Raw genomic sequence first — 12,120 nt, 5'->3', positions numbered from 1 at the left:
GGATTCCACATCCACAAGGATGATCAGAGGGCTGGAGCACCTCTCCTATGGGGACAGGCTCAGGGAGTTGGGGTTGTTCAGTCTGGAGAAGAGAAGGCTCCAGGGAGACCTTATAACAACCTTCCAGTACATAAAGGCGGCCTGCAGGAAAACAGAGGAGGGACTCTGTGTCAGGGAGTGTAGTGATGGGACAAGGAGTAATGGCTTTTAATTAAAAGAGTGTTTAGATTAGATATAAGGAAGAAATTCTTTACTCTGAGGGTGGTGAGGCACTGACACAGGTTGCCCAGAGAAGAAGCTGTGGATGCCCCATCCCTGGAGGTGTCCAAGGCCAGGCTGGATGGGGCTTTGGGCAACCTGGTCTGGTGGGAGGTATCCCTGCCCATGGCAGGGGGGTTGGAATTAAATGACCTTTAAGGTTCTTTCCAATGCAAACCTTTCTGTGATTCTATGAAACCTGCAAGACCCCTAAACTGGCTTGGTAACATGGGTAACTCCCACATGGAAAATGACAAGTTACTTACGGAAGGTGATCAGTATTTTATAAGGAAACATCATGTTCTGTCTAATTTTTCTTCCCTTTCTGTACAAACCTTTGTGTAATAGCCACAATGTGCTTATAAATATAGTCCTAACCAAAGAATTATTGTGTGGTGTTTTGATGGGCAGTTTTCACTGGTAAAAGCAAAATGCCATTTTGCAGAGCAAAACCAGAAAAGAGCACGGATGGAGGCATTTGAATTAGGAGACGGGTTTGCATTTCATTCTGAGTATCTGACTAAAGACCATTTGTCATATTCACATAAATACAGAGCTCTTTTATGATACAGCTACACTGGTTAGTTTAACCTGTTTTAACTAGATTTGTTGTTGCTGCTAGTGTAGCAGACAACAGTTACTTCTAACCTGATCCTTGAAGAAACATACCCCCATGTCTATGGTACCATGGACATTACTCCTGTCCTAGACTGAGGAAAAAAACACACCCTTCACTTTGGTGGAATTTAGCATTGTTTTGCTGTCTATCTAGGGAAATTCACATGGCCATAATTAGTATAAAAACGCACTTGTCATTTTCTATCTCTATGTCAGAAGAATGTTTCAGAAGGAAAAAATAGCTTTGTGCCCATGATTAGTCATCACCAACAAATTATTTTACTCTAGTATAATTAAAAGAAAGTATACTCAAAACCTACCCATCAAGGAAGAAATCTTTGACTGATGAGACCTGTTTCATTTAGTTCGTGTATGGATAAAGTTTTCATAAAGGTGATGCCAGCCTCAGGTTCCTAGAAACCCTGGGAAATGCCAACAAAATGACAAGCAATTAAACGAGCCTGGCTATTTTTTTTTTTTTTTTCTCCCAGAGGGGATAGCAAATTTCCTGTTCACAGCCCAGACAGGGCTCTTAAATGCCAGTTCCTTAGAAGGGAGCTGAGGAGCTGGAGATATCTTTTCCTGTGCTGTTAAACATCCCACCACAGAACTGAGAGTTGTTGGTCTTTTACAAAACTGTTTTCTAGCGACCGCTGTACCTGTGCCAGCTACTCCAAGACCCTCCAGCTTTGCAGAGGACCCATGAGAGGAGCTTTCTGGTACCCTTTCTGGACCCTTTCCTTCAGCTTCGGAGCAGAAACACATATCTGTCTGACTGTACTTGCCTGAATCCAGCTGGCAAATGCAGCGCATTAAATGCATCTTTGCCCTGAGAACTGAACTGCAATGTAAGTCTGCTGCTGTGTTAGTTGCCACGTAGTGAGGATTTCTAGAGATACCCCTGGCCTGCTCAAGCCCAAGCATTTCTGTCCATTTCCTGCAAGCTCAGGAGGTGGCCATGTCAGAGCTCAGCAGGACCTGGCATGTGAAATAGCTGGCCTTGACATTTCCGCCCCTCTGCTCCCATGTAGGGACTCAACACCCACCGGCAGCAGCAGCCAAGGGCCCGCTCGCAGCAGCGGGGAGAACAAAGTGCCGCCAATGCTGCTGGAGCTGTCAGCTCTGATACCGCTGAGGAGGCACTGGCATATTTGTTATCCTTGACGGCAGTGAGTGGAATTAATTTTGGACTGACTCCATGCTGGGGAATGAGGGCTGTCCTGCCCTGTGACGGATTTCCAGGCACAATGTGTGATCTTATTTTGAACATTGACAAATTTTCAGTGTTTAGGCTCTGATCTCTTGAAAAAACAAAATCACACCTCAACCTGTGCTTCATGCAAGCAGCAGAGGCTTAAACACAGCCCCATGCTATATGCAGGACACTTCTGGAGTTTGCTTCCTCCACTGCCTGTGGGACTCTGGACTTGTTTGTCCTTCCAGCCACACTGCAAGTCCCTTTTGCTCCCAGAACTCTTAATTCAAGGGAGGCCACTGCTCCATTTCTAATGAATTCTGTGCTGGGGCTTTGGTGAGAGACAAAGATTTAAGACAGATTATTTAATTCAGTAAACTGCATAACTTTAGGAAACAGGATGGCCCAAATACAAGGTGCCATCAAAAATAGGATCTTTTACTTTTGTCTTACTGAATAAAAAGGTTAAAAATACATTCCCAAATGAAAGCAAGACAGTAGATTCTTTATTGCTAGCCATGCTTTCACCTTTTGAAAGAAATGTCCTTGCCTTCTTTCACGTCTTGCATTCAGTGAGTTTCCAGAGCCAAAGCAGTCAATTCTGCATTATCTCAGTAGGACAGTTTTAATTTTAACACTATCTGCCCTGATCTCTCTTTGTCCAGTTAACATTTCCTTGACCTGGAGTTCAACTCCTTTTACAAAGTAACCTCAGGCTTTGATGGCAGTAATTCTACCTTCACCCCAACTGATTCTGAATACATAACCTCCAGGCCCAAAAGAGAAGATTAGCAGACTTTACCCTAATTACTTGTTATTGTGTAGTTGTTAAAAAAGATTTTGGCTTCAGAAAATGAGGCTGTAGCCAGACAGAAGTTAGCCTGGGGTTCAAAAGCCTAGCAATCTTTGGCTCCACAGGCCTATAAAAGCAAAGTGTTGACTGAATGCAAACAGCCTGCATTGAGAGAGGCCCGTCGGAGGCAGTGACAGCAGGCCATCCGTCATGGGAGGCAGCGGGGGGCAGAGGAGTCCCTCTAATGGCTCCTTGCTGGCCTGTTAATGGATAGCTCCATTTGATTTCTCTCTCGGTGGGAATGCCAGAAGTTGTGATGACTGCAGCACACAGAGCTTTGAGCATGTGCTCTGTTCTTGGGATTTTGGAAGGGGTGAGCCAGGTCTGATGCACAGCTGGAAAACCTGCCCCCCACCCCCTGCCGTGGTGCACACGATGCCTGCAACATACCAATCCACCACTTCTCTTGCTGCTTATTTTAGGCTGGTGTAATGAGCACCTATCAACAATTAATGATGGCTGTTGCATTGGGGAAGGATCAGAGTCCCTTTGGTGAAGTGAGAAGCAGTCAGTCAACTCCTCACCTTCAAGCATTAAATGTCGTGAGAGGTCAAAAGGTTCTGTGAGGAATGCAAAGTCTGGAATATTTTTAATTAAGCTACATCCTTTGAAATTCTTTCAAGTCAATCTTCAAACAAATCAGGTCTTAAATCAACACCCTTTAAAAACACATACACCTCTGTTAAGTGCCTTCATTCAAACTCTACTGGGTATCACAGAAACCAATTAATTTAATTTTATGTGAGTCATTGAAAACCTCCAGTTATTTTTCGTGTTCATTCACTATAGGATATATTAACATTCCTTTTCCCTGAATACCCAAATAATTCCTTATCATATGTAAGGTTTGTGTGTTTGTGTTTGAATGGGTTTACCATCTCTATTTACCAACATGTATAAATATAAAGATCACAAGCGTTTGGAATATCAATGCTTTTGTTAACATAAACTATGTCTATTTTTTTTTTTTTTTTTTTTTTTTGGTAATCTATTTTTATGAAATGCCTGTCTGTTAGAGAGTTACTGATTGGGAGATATTTTCATCATCCTATAAATAGAAGCTGCAGTTGACATACAAATAACTGTACTCATCACTGAAGTTTAAGGGCCTTTTGGAAAGTTTTCCTTGCATGAAAAGATACAGCAGCTGGCTAAATTCTACAACAAATTATGCAAAACAACAAAATCAAACTTGACCCAAACATTAAAAAAAACAATAACTACTGTTAAACAGTAGCAACTGATTTGGTTTCCATCCTGGCTGTCATTTTCAGATCTGTACATTTTCTGTGTTATTTTTGTGACCTGCACACATGGGATTCAAAAGACTCTGCTAACAAAGACCTTTGATCCCCAGATTAACTCTTCTAACACTCTTCTTAAGCAACTAGGAAAATAAAATTATTACCTCATTATCTATTTTGAGAGAATACTTTAAGCGGCCTCTGAGGAGAAAGACTGGAGGAGCTGTGTGGGCCTCCTGAGTGAAAGTTGCTGGCAAGGGGTCACATCTATCAGTGTGAATAGTTCAAATTCCGGCCCTAAGCCCAAAGCGAGCCTAGCAAAGTCATTCAGCTGGGAGCTCTGGCATCTTCCCTGGCTTCTCTGCGGCTACATCTGCAATATGAAGGCAGCTGCCCCAGGGTAGACTCTGAACCCCGGCCAAGTGGTGCAAGAGGACTCCTGTCCACATTGCTCAGGAGCAGCTCTTGTTGGGGCAGCGTGGCAGGACATGGGATAGAGTTTAGCACAGGTCTTGTCTGATCCCTAATGGCCCTGAGAGTCTATTATTATGCAATTGCAATTTCCAAATTCAAAGTAAGCATTGCCTGCTTGGGACATGCCATGACAGTACGTAGGGGATTTGAGGACTCAAGGCCTATTGGAATAATATGAGATGACTGCCACGGGCTGAGGGAGTTAAACTTGCTGCAGTCCAAGTCCATTTTGTCTGTCTGGAGCAGAGCCTGGAGCAAAGTATTCTGTCAACTGTGTCCAGGCTTCCTCTCCAAGGAAACTAGTCATTTCACTTCAGAAGGGAGCCTGGGAGTGAGTTAGCATATATGCAGTATGAATGATGAGAGGATCAGATGCTGGCAGCAAACAGGAAGCTGAAGTATGTGACAGAAGAGACTTCTGTTGATCTTTGGTGGAGGCCTGCTTCTTCCATGGCAAGGACATCACTTATGCTTGAAAATAACTCACATTCACTACTTGAGGCAGACAGTGTTCCCTTAATTTAAAGTCAGATACCCTGTTTTCAGCAGTGGAGTTGCTCACATGTGCCACGTATCCTGTTTCATGAGAAGCAGAACAAGGAAGCCCAACTTCCTATGGATTTTCATCTGATTTTCCCATGGTAATCATAGTTTCTCTCAAAATTCCATAAGACTTCCCCAGTCCTGTATGTCTCCATTCTCCTCATGTCTGCTACGTGTCCTCAAATCAATCCTAATTTGCTCTTGTTTCCTATAACTCTCTGTTTTTTTTCTCTCCTCATTTCACCCCCTGTCCCTTACTGGGGGCTGTGCTGCAGATGCTGTGACCCATGTGCATGTTGATCAGGAAGCAGGTACACGCGTGGTGATTGTCCTGCTACAAGGTTGTGTGGTGCTCATATTGAAACATTTCTCTGATTGGATGAATTCATATCACTCACTTTCGTCTACCAATCTGTTGTTTTTCAGGAGACCTGTAGGAACTGCTCTCCATCAGAAATTCTCCCTTTCAGTCAAACATGATTGTCAACAGCTGTCAGATTTAGAAGATACCAGGGTAGGAGGTGAATGACAGACAAACTGAGGTACAAATGGAAAGATGGCCTGCATAGAAAAGCTCAAGTTCCTCAGGAAATGAGGCTGAGAAGGTGACAATGAGATCACCTTGCAGCTCTGCTGGCAGCTGGCACAGAGAACGTTGCTGCCAAGCATGGCAAAGCTGCACTTCAAAGCTGGTGCCTGCCGCTTTTTCTCAAAACGTAATGTGACCAGGGAGAGAAGGAACTTCCTCTAGATGTGATTTCTTTATGTCTTTTTCCAGGTTGCCATATTCAATGTGAATGTTACTTCAATGTCTGGGAGACACTAAAACCATGGTATCGCCAGTACCAACGGGCAGAGTTCAAACAATTCAGCTGAGAGGCTTTTTGGGTATTCAACACTGCATCACTAAAAATTATCTACCAGTTTAGCTTCACTTAGACCTTCAATACTTATGTCACCTAAGGTGAATTAACTGGTGATAATGCATATAAAGCAAAGCCATTTAAATACACACAGTGTAGATCTGTTCTCAATTACATGCGGTGCAAGACCTTTGAAGTCAGCAGGGTTCAAAATCTGACACAAAACATATCCAAAGGCACAGTCACCAGAGCCCTTTTGCATTTGCACTTTTGGTGAGTACTTTTGTGTAGACAAAGCTGTGATTTCATGCTTAGTTTTGCTTTTGGACTTTACAGCTAAAGTACGTGCCTGGACCAAGGGCTATATTTAGTAGGGAATGCTGATTCTAAAGCAGTAGCAAAATGTTTCTGAGGAGACTAAACTCAAAACTGTGATAGAAAACCTTGTTGTCAGAAAAAGCAGCTAACCTCAGTTTATGTCTCTAGCCCTACATTTTTGCAGTGCATAGAGTTATACTTCTGTGATCATTCACAGAGATGTTTTCTGAGAAAAAGGACTTGCAGGTCTCATCTGAGAGCAGTAGTAGCTGTTCCATCATCTAAGTCCCTTGGGAGACACATGTCGCATGCTCAGAGGAACCTTAACTTATGCTGATAGCATAAGGCTCTTCAGAATAGCAGTGCTGGCTTTCTTTTGAAAATGTTAACAGTTAACAGTTTACACTTCTTTTCTAGAAGACATAGAGCCCGTCTCAGAATTTCAAACCCAACTCCCAGGAAAAGCCACCTTTTCTGACTGTTATGCCACTGCTCATAAAGGAGCCGGGACAAAAGTGTCTAAGTAATATTATTTTTGCAGAGGTCCTGTCTAAGGGAAAGGCTGTCTGCTAGGACTGTGGAGCCATTCCTTCTCTTGCTCACCAGTTTTTAACTCTTTGCTTCATACTGGGCTGGCTTTACCAAAGGGAGAGAAGTCCTCCCTGCTAATCGATGAGCTGCTCATTCATGTAATCCCACCATACAAAGGAGATATAGCTCTAATCTTGTGCAGGCAAAAGTAGAAACTATAAGTTCTTGGCCATAATAATAAAAGGTAGGTTGCTTCGGTATGGATACTGCATAATGAAAAAATATAGATTCACCCAGTCCAGTGACAGTCTAGGGATTTGAAAAGCAAAGATATTGTAAGATCTTTTTTTGCTGCTCTTTCTCAAAGACTTTAACCCTCAAACAAAAAGTGATTTCCAACACAACTCTAATCTCAGTGTTTCTTATTGACTAACTAAACGAATGCCCAAGTTAGTAGGCAGTTTAAATTACCTGTCTGAGGTACAAATAGTACTGGATGTTCAAGGGTCTGACGGAGACTCATGTTCCTAAAAGTAACTCACTTTATCTCATTTTTCTTATAGCTTTGATGTAGGTTCTTAAGCCTGAACAAAGGAAAAAAGCAGAAGCCACAGAGAGCATCTCCCCAGATAAACTTCTTGCTGGCTTCTACAAGGCAAGAAAGCAGAGTGAATAACTCAAAAGCATAGTCAGTCCACTCACTTGATAAATCAACACAGCCCAAATCACCGATCAGGGAGGAACATGAGATCTATAAACAACAGCTCCTTGCCATGGACAAGTTAAATCAATGATAAAGATCTGAAACAGTGCGTCAGAGGTTTCCTTCTTCAAGCTCTATTGTGTATTTGCCTGCCTCCATTCTTACATAGCCCTTTTACAACAGAAACAGAATGCCTTTTTTTTTACAGGACAGCACAACCCTTTATTCAGACAGCCAAAATTAATGGGCTTGAGTGCCAAGAGTCCTTCTGTAGCCACATCTCTTCTATGTCCTAGGAAGTATTGATGGTGTTTTGTTTGTCATTTCAGCTGCACAGACTAGAAATATATGTGGCCTCACTCTGTTCTTTCTATTCCAGGCAAGAATCCTGTTGGCCTTTCACATGCAGGAACCCCTAGTAACCTCAGCTGATGTTTGCTAGGGTGAAAGAGGAGGGTTATTCAGTGGCTAAAACAGTCACTTAGACCTCAGGACAGCTAGCTTGGGATCTCTACATAGTATTTCTATACTTTTTTTTTTTTTTTTCTTTTCAGTGAGTCATAAAATCTCTCAGGTTCCCATGAGTACAGTGCAGGTAACAACACTTTCTACAACACCGTGAAGGTTATCACATGAAATTCCTTTGGCAAAAGAAGAGAGTACTACTACAAGTAGATCATATAAAAATTACTACTGGGATCTTAATCCTCTCAACAACCTTAAGCAGTTCTTGCTTTTACAATTAAATCACACAGATGCCTAGCAGAACTATAGATTTGAAGAGAAACCTTGGTGATATCAACACATTTATTGAAAAACAAACAAACAAAAAAACATGTAAAACCTGTTATCTCTGTAATTTCTATCCGTGGAAAGCTATTTTAATGTTCCCAGAAAATAATCTTACGTTCAACTGTTACCTGGAATAAGTCAAATGTATGAATTACCCTGCTTTTCTCCTCTGGAAATATTTATGCATCAGACAGTGTAATGGGCTACATTTATGAAGGCAAATATGGGACAAAGGGGAAGGGAATGAGAAAATAATTTGTTCCTTCTCTTCAGTGCATGCATACTGTGTGGTGCCACAGCAAGGGAAAACATTCTGACAAAAGCTACATCCATCCTACCTCTGGCTCATGATCTGATTGCTAATGTGCTCTTGAACTTGCTGCAACCAATCATCAGCCTCCAGGGCTTGTGAAAAAACTACAGTTGGGCCCCTGAGTGACCCAGATTCACCTATCTACTCATCAAAAACACCCCAGGAGATTTCAAGTGAAGTGGAGAGTGAAATCGATGTATGTAAAACTTTTTCTTGGAAGCGATCTTGTTTAAAGGTGCAAATCTTTTACTATCTGGTGGCCATTCTCTTCTTTATAAGCTTATGAAAAGTATTACCCCATACTTGTATAAGAAAAGCTCTTCCAGCTCATGACATCCTGCTGGTTACAAAATTTTTCTTAATTTCTGGGCTATGTTCACCCACAGTCAATTTGTACTTGGCCTTAACCACCCTGGCATTGTCCTCCAGCTCTAATATTTTTTTTCTCTCTCTCTTTTCTTTTTTTTTTTTTTTTAACCTCTGAAGTGCAGCAAACATATCACCTCACAGTTCTTGTTTTGCTAGACAAGTTAAGCACTTTCAGTTGCTTGTTGTTATTTTGTTCACTATATTTCCTTCAGCTTGCATTCAGCTTTCTTAAACACAAGCAATCAGAACTATACACAGAGAAGGTTTCACAAGTACAATGACATTAATAGTTTCTTATGTCTCCTGAAAAAGGGATTTATAAGGTTGGCACTTGCCTTTTTCACAGTCGGATCACACTGGTGGCTCATAATCATCCTGTGAGCAACTGATGTTCTCAGTTATTTCTTCCTTTTTTTTTTTTTAGACCAACCAGTGTGTTCTGGCAAATAATCTTTTTCCAAATTGAAAGAATTTGCAATGAAAATGTTGCATTTTGTGCCACTTCTATTACTTTAGATCTTAAAGTTGCCCAGTTTTTCTTTTAAATTTGCCTGTTCCCACTATGTGATGGCAAACACTTTCAAGTAAAAATTGCCACCATCTTTTATTAGTTCATTTCTATTCCTGTGCCAAATTCTCTGATAACAGTATTGAACAAGATGTTGTCTTGGCTGATGTTTTAGAAACACTTTTCCTAGTCTTCCTCTAGCCAATATTTTCCCCTTTAATAGTACTTCTTTTTTTGGTAAACATCTTTGTTGAATTAATAATTTCCCAGCTTCTCAAATATTTTATCCACCTTTTATTCATCCCAAAAGACAAATATCTTATCACAGAAATATATCTGTTTGGCCAGATATGGTAAAACCCTGTGGAACTTTATTTGATTTCTTCATTTACTTTTACACTTCTAACTAATATTTATTTACAGTGCTGTTTTTATACTGTTACATATATAGCAATAACAACAAAACCCAACAAACCCAAGAACTCTTAGTATTTCCTTTTGGACAAATGTGTTTCATCTGGAAATTGGAATCTGTTTTTGGCTCTCTTGGCTGTGAGGCAGCACAAAACGGCAAGGCAACCTTTTTATTGCATTGATTTCCCCATATCTACTATAACTGTGAGACTTTATGTTCTATGTAAATGTCACCTTTGGAAATATATATCTTTCAAAAAGGAGGACTATCCTCTTCAGGTGTAATAATTAAACAGTACTGAAAAGATCTTATAATATGATACCTTGTTTGTTTTCTGCTTTGATCTATTGTGTCTCAGTGACACTTATTTTAGGTACTTATCATTAAGAATTTATGGGGTGTTCTTTTCGAGAGCCCTGATGGCAGTGAATAAATGAGATATTTGTCTATATATTGGTGCTCACATTAGCTCTCATAATGCATTCTACAGCATTACCCTATGGGACCATGAATTACTCTGAGCTTTAAGACTACAGGAAAAAACTTCCAGTTTCTAGATGATTCTTTTACAAAATAGTTGTAAATTCCACCCCTAGCAGAGCTTTGCACATAACTAAACATAGATCTGCTAATTGATCATTAGGGATCACTATAATTCCCACTGAAATTAATGGAAAGGTTCTCATCTATTTTGTTGAGAGCTGGGCTTTCTCCCTAGTGAGAAGGGAGATTAGATCAGGAATATTCATGGAAATATTCATGGCAAGTAAAACTGATCTAAAAATAATCTATAAGAAATGCTTATGCAAAAAGACTACATAGACTCACCTTTCTTTACAGGCACTGTGTTTGATAAAAGTATGCAGTATCAGCCTCTTCCTCTGGGGAGGATTTTCTTTAACTAAAGGAAGATCTTATTATGAGGCTTCTAATTTCCATGTTTACCATTCAAAAAGTGGATGTTTAGAGAATCAAACAAATAAAAGTTAGATGTAACAAAAATTATTCGCTGTCTGAATACTGTGTGTAAGCAAGGATGATGGTTCTTTCTTCACCATCGCACCAGGACATTGAGTTGTTACAGTTTGAATTAAAGAGACGAATCCTGACAGCAAGAGTCTGTAATAGGTTTGTCTTCTGGGTTTTGTCACAAAGAGAGATTGTACCACACATTCACCAGAAAGTTAAACAATCTAATCAGAAGTTTGTAGAACTGTCCAGTTTGCATAAGTCCACTGAAATTTAAAATAAACATTACATATGTGGAAAGCAGAAGGAAGTAGAACATCCTTTAGAAGCCAGCTGTATGCTTACTGTCAGGCTTATAATGAAGGTGTTTGTTTTTAACTTGGTTGACACTTGTGTTCTCAGCTATTCAGTATTTTGAACATGTGATATAACCATTAACATAAAGGAGTTTTTTATGTTTTCAGTGTTTTCATGTTTAGACACATTTGTATCCATGGTCATTATCTCTTTCTTGAGCAATAATGGAGATGAGGAACTATAAAAAGAGCCAGCTGCTATGAAATTTGGAAAGGCATGAAGATCAAGGATAAGTCATTCCAGCTAGGTGAATAGATGATGAACAGAAGCAAATATGTAATAATAGAAGATGCAAATATTTGATTTCAGATGAACCAAATGGTGAAGACAAAAATACATTTTAAAATAATCTTATTTATATTCCTTATAAACTATAAAAATAATTTATCTTACATTGGATATTTCACCATATGTGGTGCTCACACAGGACCATGTATGCCAATAAAATCCCACACCTGATATTCTTTGTAGAACAGAGGCCTGTGGGGAGGCTGTGGGCCGTTATCAGTTTTATTTACCCACAATGTGTAACTCCTGACTCAGAGAGCTCGTTTTACAACTTTTCTGAGAACATATGGGGAGTGCCTGGGTGTGGGATTGCCACTCTGTCAGGAAAACAACCAAAATTAAATTTATAGCAAGGAGTGTTCAGAGCAGGTATCATGTGTGAATGAACATCCTGTATGGGCTGTAGGCCAGTTACGTCTTCCTTTCTGTTCTTTGTTTGCTCAGGCAATATAGTTCAGTGTATGCATGTATTTATTTTGCATCTCTACAAACAGAAAGTGGAAGTCCAA

Source organism: Aythya ferina, assembly GCF_964211825.1.
Source record: "Aythya ferina genome assembly, chromosome: 1".
Taxonomy (NCBI): domain Eukaryota; kingdom Metazoa; phylum Chordata; class Aves; order Anseriformes; family Anatidae; genus Aythya; species Aythya ferina.
The sequence above is the reverse complement of the archived record's forward strand: the minus strand, read 5'-3'. Positions refer to the sequence as shown.